This window comes from Pinus tabuliformis, chromosome 3_1 (assembly GCF_031772625.1).
Source record: "Pinus tabuliformis cultivar Carrire ecotype Pingquan chromosome 3_1, CPIR1, whole genome shotgun sequence".
NCBI classification, from domain to species: domain Eukaryota; kingdom Viridiplantae; phylum Streptophyta; class Pinopsida; order Pinales; family Pinaceae; genus Pinus; species Pinus tabuliformis.
The window spans coordinates 963968200-963975280 of NC_142301.1; the positions used below are offsets into that span (position 1 = coordinate 963968200).

At 32.1% G+C, this 7081-nt stretch overlaps 1 pseudogene; it reads right to left on the reverse strand.

The window, feature by feature from the left end:
• Positions 1-5708: 5708 nt before the first annotated feature.
• Positions 5709-6709, reverse strand: LOC149191011 (protein BTR1-like; annotated as a pseudogene).
• Positions 6710-7081: the final 372 nt, after the last annotated feature.

A 7081-nucleotide genomic window follows, 5' to 3' on the forward strand; every position in this document is an offset into this window, starting at 1 on the left:
AATATTTTTTTTAATTTTTATCATATCTTCTATCATACATTTAAAATAAATTTCTATATCAACTTACCATGATTTATATGTTAAGTTAAAAAAAATAATTTAATACCACATTGACCATGTAGTAAAACAATTCCGTAATGTTTGATTTATCGTAATTTACTATATCGCCATAACAATATTTATATGTTAAAGTTTTTATAAAAATAAATTAATACCACATTAACCATGCAGTAAAAAAATTATGTCATTTCCTCTATATCATAAATTTCATTATCGCTATTCCTCCAATCACATCAAGGATTTTCGAGGTTTGGTAAAAGACCTAGAGTGATTTTGTGGAAGAACTACATTATTCTTGGCAACATATTCAACGGAAGATTATCGCATTTGAAAGGTTAGTTTCCCTTTTGTTGTGTGCAAGTCTTAAACTCCCATAGGTTTACTAGTAGTTATGTGTTGGTTGGGTTTTTATTTTCATGTAAAATACGAGACCAAAAACATATTCTAGTAAAATAATATTTTACTTTTTATTAATGAAATTTAGATTTTTTTCTTACAAATTAAAAATTTAGATAAGACAGGCTTACCTGATAGCCCCATGGCAGGTAGAAGGCCATTACAACCCAAATGAGTATGGTGTGAGCGGTCGTGCCTACCAACGACACCCACCTTTGCAGCCTAGCCTGCCAAAGGTGAGGCACGATTATGAGAATAAGTCCTCCATCCCCCCAAGCCCATTGGGCCATGGCTATGGGATGGGAGGGGTTGCGTTAAGCCCCCTCCTGTCCTTAGGGGTGGGGACATAAGGGGATGCACACAGCCCCCTCTGGCCCCACCCCCGCGTCCAAACGGGCTCATGTGGGTGGTAGGCCATTTTTAAAATTTTTTGATTTTTTTTAAAAGGCCATGTTTTAAAAATTATTTATGATTTATGATTATTTATCCTTTTTAGATTTTATTTCATTTTGTTTGTTTATTTAAGCTTTTGCTTTTTTTGTAATTTATTGATTTATGTATATGTTTGTAGTTTTTGTAGGAAAATGACATCAAGGAAGATCTATGCGAATCTCTCTTGACCAAAGACTGCTAAAATTAATGGTAGATCCTCAAAAAAACGCTATTGAATGAACCAAACCTGAGCTAATAATTACAAATCTATCAAGTGCCTCAAATGATAAGAAGATGATTTCTTATTTGAATAAATCAAAAGAAGTGAAGCATGTAGAAAATGTATGGTATGTGAAAGAGATAGAAGCCGAAAAACATCTGTAGGTATCTATATGTTGATATCGCTAACTATAATGGACTTTATGAGGTGTTGGGAAAAGTACTAGACATCTGTTTGATACCAGACAATGAAGTTGTTTATGTACTTACAAAACTACTCAAGTCGCACGAAAAGATTAAATATCAGTGATCATTTTCAATGTATGACATGATAGAGAAATATACAAAGATGTGTAAAAAAATCATAAATGAGAGTGCACAAGATATGGCAAGCGTTATCTTTTAAATTTATGTGTTTTGTGTTAGTGTAACTATATCATTATATTTTTATAATTTAGTTTTTATTGATATATGATACTTTGTTTGATATAATTTATTTTAAGTCTTCCAATTATGTTGGGAGGCATTTATTTCATAGAGAAATATATTATGAATGTTGTCAATAGTTTCTACTAAGGATAAGAAGAATATATGGAAAACAAGCAAAAAGTAGTAATTCATGATGCTACAAAACTACATCCAAGGGATCAACAAAGAATTTTTATTGTGGATAAATCTAGCAAAGGTAGGAAAGTTACCTTTGAAGATGAGGAAGTTGAAACTAATGCTAAAGAACATGTTGTCATTACTGAGGATGATATTAGAACTGATGTTAGAAAGGAGAAGAGCCATAAAAGACCAAAAGTAAAAATTCCTTGGAATGTCTCTATTTTAGTTAACGATAAGAATGTTACTTATCTAGAAGAAAAAAGGTGGAAGAAAATGAAAGTTAATCATTCTCAAATAGTCAAGGCCAGCAGTGAAGATCCTAGTGAAAATTAAAAAGAAAGCAGGGAAATCATTACACCAGTAGCTGATTTAGATGATGGCATTGTTAAAGAAAAACAAAATTCCATTCAACAAAACTTAAGAAAGACAAAGTTAATTGAGGGTGGTCGTACATTTTAGCTTGATGTGATAAAAATATCTAAGCTAGGTGTAGGACAATTTAAATATCAAAATCAAAAAGCCACACCGCCTGCATGTTCACAACTTGAACACATTGATGAGGTACAATCTATATGCTCGTGTGGTTGATTATGTGCTTCTTGTTTATCTAGTTCAAGTTTCCAACAAAGAAGCATTTGATAGGTCAAAATGTTTTGAATACAATTATTGGGGAAACCATTCCGTAGAAGCTGAAAGGTAATTTATGGAGGAATATCCCAATAACCTACGTAATGAAATGTATCATTTATGTTGGTTTATCATATACAGAAGGAAAGTTATTGGCATGGGACCATAATATAGATAATGAGTATATAATTTCTATGACTTTCATCCAAAGGGTTATATTTATTCATAATGAATTTGAAGAAAAATGTGGCGCGGATAAGATAAATGTTACTCTAGAATTTTGAAAAGAATGTTGTATGGAAATAGGCTATCAAATTGAGGAAAAATCAATTCAAAAGGTGGCAAAATACATTCTAATAAATTCAGAAGAATTGATAACATTTTCCAGTTGGCATTTAGAACTGGAGAGATATGGGAATTTATTAATGATATTCTTAGCACGTGGGATAACATTGGCATTAAAAACCAGAAGGTCAAAATGTCTAAACCATTGATATATAGCAGTAGTAAATCAAGTCCTAAAATGAAGCAGCTTCCAAAAGATATGACTATCACACCTTGGAGAGCATTACAAGGAGTGAAGGATGAAAATCTTGTCAAAGAAATATTATCTTGTGTGATGTTAGGAGAATTTTCATTGGATGAAATGTGTGAGGAATTTCAAAAGTAAGTCTGTTGAATTACTTTTACTTATTTCTAGATTATAATTTTCTTTTAAATATAACATATTGTTCTTGGTAGTATTTTTTATACACATCATTATATGAACTTTTTTTACATTATCTATTTAGTCACAAATTTTACATGAAAATACAAGAAGAAATGGTTAAGTTGTTGAATGAGGACAATTGGGATGATGTTAAATGCAACTACACAGATTCAAGTTCTACATCAAAACTAAAAGATTTTTATCTTGCCTTAAAAAAGGTATATCGATTTATATATTCATTTTTATATATGCAAACACCCCATTAGAAGCAATATTTTGTAATACTAGTGGAGAAAAATTTGTATAAATATATGAATGTATTGATGTGAAACAATTATTATATTGATTTAATATTTATTTTCAATTCAATTATATAATTAGGTTAGAGAAAACATTGTTTATTTTGCAATTAGCTTGGGTAATTGTCCTTAGATTATTGGAGGATCTATCTAATATATATGGATGGAAGGTATAAAATATTTGCTAGACGCCCTATATAATATCCTTTAGGACCTTAATGTCATCTCATGAATCCAGAACCCCATGCATGCATCCTAGCTAGAAATTGCAATTGTCGTACCATGAAGATCGTCCATGTGTTTCAACTTTTTATTTTCTGCAAAGCTTCAAACTCGGTGAAATTAGGGGATTTCAAATATAGTTTTTTTCTAGTGCTAGCGCGAATGAGTTTCATGCAAACATCCATGACGGCCATAGAAAAATTATCACTTAAAAATATGGGGTTTAAAATAAGTCTACAAGATCCAAATATACCACGTGCATTTTTTTGGATAAACTCTCCAATTATGTCATTAGAGAAAAAGGGTCATCAAATAGAAAACACTTTTTCGGAGAGTTGAATAATTCATATGGAATGAGTCATACTTTATTTAAAGAACTAAATATTCTTATGTTAATAATTAAGTGAATGATTTTTAGTGTGGATAATTGAATCAAACTCTTATCTTATATTTAAGCAAAATGATTAAAAAAAAGCAAACTCTTCTCTTATCTTTAGGAAAAATTAATATAAAAACAATTAATTTCTTGATGATTTCACACATTTAGACTTTGATTTCCCAATGACGCTCCAGTGAATTCGACCTCATTAATAAAAATTGACATAACTAATTAACAATGTTGATAGAGATTTTCACACCCTATTTATCAATTTCTTCCCACTTACATTTGAGAACAGTCCACTGATATTGCGGCCAACCCTTAAATTCCTTAAAAATATTCTAATATCTATTCCCTTTATCTCTCCAATTTTAATGTTCAGTAAATTAGCCTGCTTCTCAATGTTTTGAACTTCATCGTTTATAATCATCAAAGGATATTTGATAAGTTTTGATTTAATTAACCCTATCTGGATCATAATAGGGCTAAATTTTAATTTCATTTCCAGAATTTAGATATTTCCTGTAGGATCCCACCCCCAAACATTCTAGAGAAGTCTATTAACATTAAAGACCATAGTTTCTCCAAATTTTCTATTGTTATTTGCACCTTTCGGTCTATCCCTCTAATAAAGATGGTGTTAATTCTTTTTGAAAGATGAAAATTTGGGATAAATCTACTACAATATCCCAAGATGCCTAAATTTATCAATGAGATAGTGGAAAAATTTGGCTACAATATGTAAATTTAAGTTAAATAGTTGCGATTATACTAGATAACACACGGATGCGCTTTAATTTCCAAAAAACCAAATGTATCTAATGAAAAATCCGATAAAACTTTGCAAAATTAATAAATCTTCACAAATGTTAGCTATATATTGCACCTTTCCATTGCCCCAACCCACTTGTCTGAATTAAAGCTCGAAACTAACTAATTCCTAACCTAATTTAAACTGTACAGTATTAAACTGTTTATATTCTTTTTAGAAATTGAAAATGATTACAGTACACCTCCACACTTATAAACAACAATCTACTATAACTCCTTGTTCTTCGTACTTTCTTATTATGCTAATACGAGATTGTTCAATAACAAGGGTTTTATTTATATTTTGGTAATGACAACAATTTCTCAGTAAAACTGGTTGTTGCAAAGGTGAAGAATTGTGGATTCTGAGAAAAGGTCACGGTGGGTTACAATTTTCTCAATAGAAGGGCATGGCAGACAGTCTATTTCAATTCAATCCTAAAAGTGCAATATCATAATTGGATCAAAGCAAGTCCTGAATTACAGTTGAAAAATGATATTTCTGTTAAAGTGAAGTGAGTGTTTCTTGTTTCAGATTCCTAAACTAGAATTTTTCAACCCTGCATGAGTTATTTTCATATTCAAATCAATACATCTCAAAATGTCTATCTGAACAATGAACAAATATTGAACCACATTAGAAAGTAGAATAATTCTTTGGCTCTTCTATGAAGAGCTTAAAATCAACACATTGTAGAAAATTGCAAGGCTGAAAAAAGAGCAATAAACAAAATTTTCTTCTTGGTCATGTAATAAAAAATAAACTTTTGATCCATTTCCTTTTTTCTTAAAAAATATTTAAGTATAGATGAAAAATTGTTGCCTGAATAACACATCCATGTAATTTCCCTTGCCGTGTACAAACTAAAATGTCTCATGTTTCCAAATCATAAGAGTGTCTCTACTCCAACATGTGTCGAGCATGCCAGAAAACATCAATTGGACCTTATATTGTCTTCTCCCTATCATTTCTTCCAAAAATAAAATCTCCACGGTCTGAGACTTTTATTTTGGCACCATTGACCTGTTGAATATGAAGAATAGTCCTCTCAACACGACCAACTATCACATCAACACAGTCATCTAGAACAACCATCTTAAATGATGTGTGTGTACTAGTTGCTACTAGGTGCACACTAATTAGAAGAGTACTTCTTAGCACAACCAATGGTTCCATCAAACCATTATTATTCATGAAATAACTCCATATATATTAGATCCATAATTTGGTAATGCATATCCAACTGGAGTATTACCACAAGGAATGCCTAGCAATCTAGCTACACTTCCACCTGCATATGAGACTTGTAAATTTGAATATTGTGCATAGTTGGGATCTTTTGCAAGTTTTGAAACAATAAGGAATATTTCTAGCAATTGCTGCTCCAAAGTACCAGTTATAGTGATAACTTGGTCACTGACAGTAGACAATATTTGGTCTTGGGAAGATAATTTAATATTAGATTGTGAATATTCATTGAATTATTTGGTTGTAGCTCCTCCCTTTCCAATTATGCCACCACATATAGAATTTGGAAGACCCAATCTAGTTTGAATTGACTTCTCATCCACATCATTATTATTATCATCCTCGCTCAACAATTTATGGAGAATGAGATTAACCACAATGCATATTTCATTGATGGATCTGGTCACTAATATTATCCTATAAGTTGTTCCAGGAATATAGTCATGAGTGCATGAGAGTTGAATTCTAGCCCCTGATTGTGACTGAAAATCACTAACGGTAGTACCACCCTTCCCAATTTCTTATCTTGCTGCTTCTTTTGATACCAAGAACTTGATACAGGAGGATGTCCTGCTCCCTTCCTCTAAGGGTTTGAATATCAAGTCATCCCACATGGGAGAATGGGAGGGTGATGTACTGTATCCAGAAGTAGGAGACTCAGGCGTATCCATGGGTGAGAGATCTAGGGCTTCATTCATTTCATTCACTATTCAATCTTCCTCTGTATCTGTAATTAATTCTACACCTACAACTATTCAACACTCACTCCATGGTGGAAAGTCTGTCAATGGGTTTGGTGAAAGAAACATTTGAAGTGAGGAAATATCTTTGAAGATCCCATCACAACTCCCTATGACTTTTCTCATTGGAAACAAAAGGTGATGAATAGGCTAGTAACAAGGCAAAGGGACGAACGCGTTGGTGGTGAAGGGGTTAGCGACAAGGCAAAAGGGTGAATAGGTTGGCGATAAGGAAACTGGGAATTTATCCACTTGTATGATTTTGACTAGAAGGAGGAGGATGAAAATTGAGTCTAGGGATAGGCGAGGATGGGCGGTGTATACCCAACT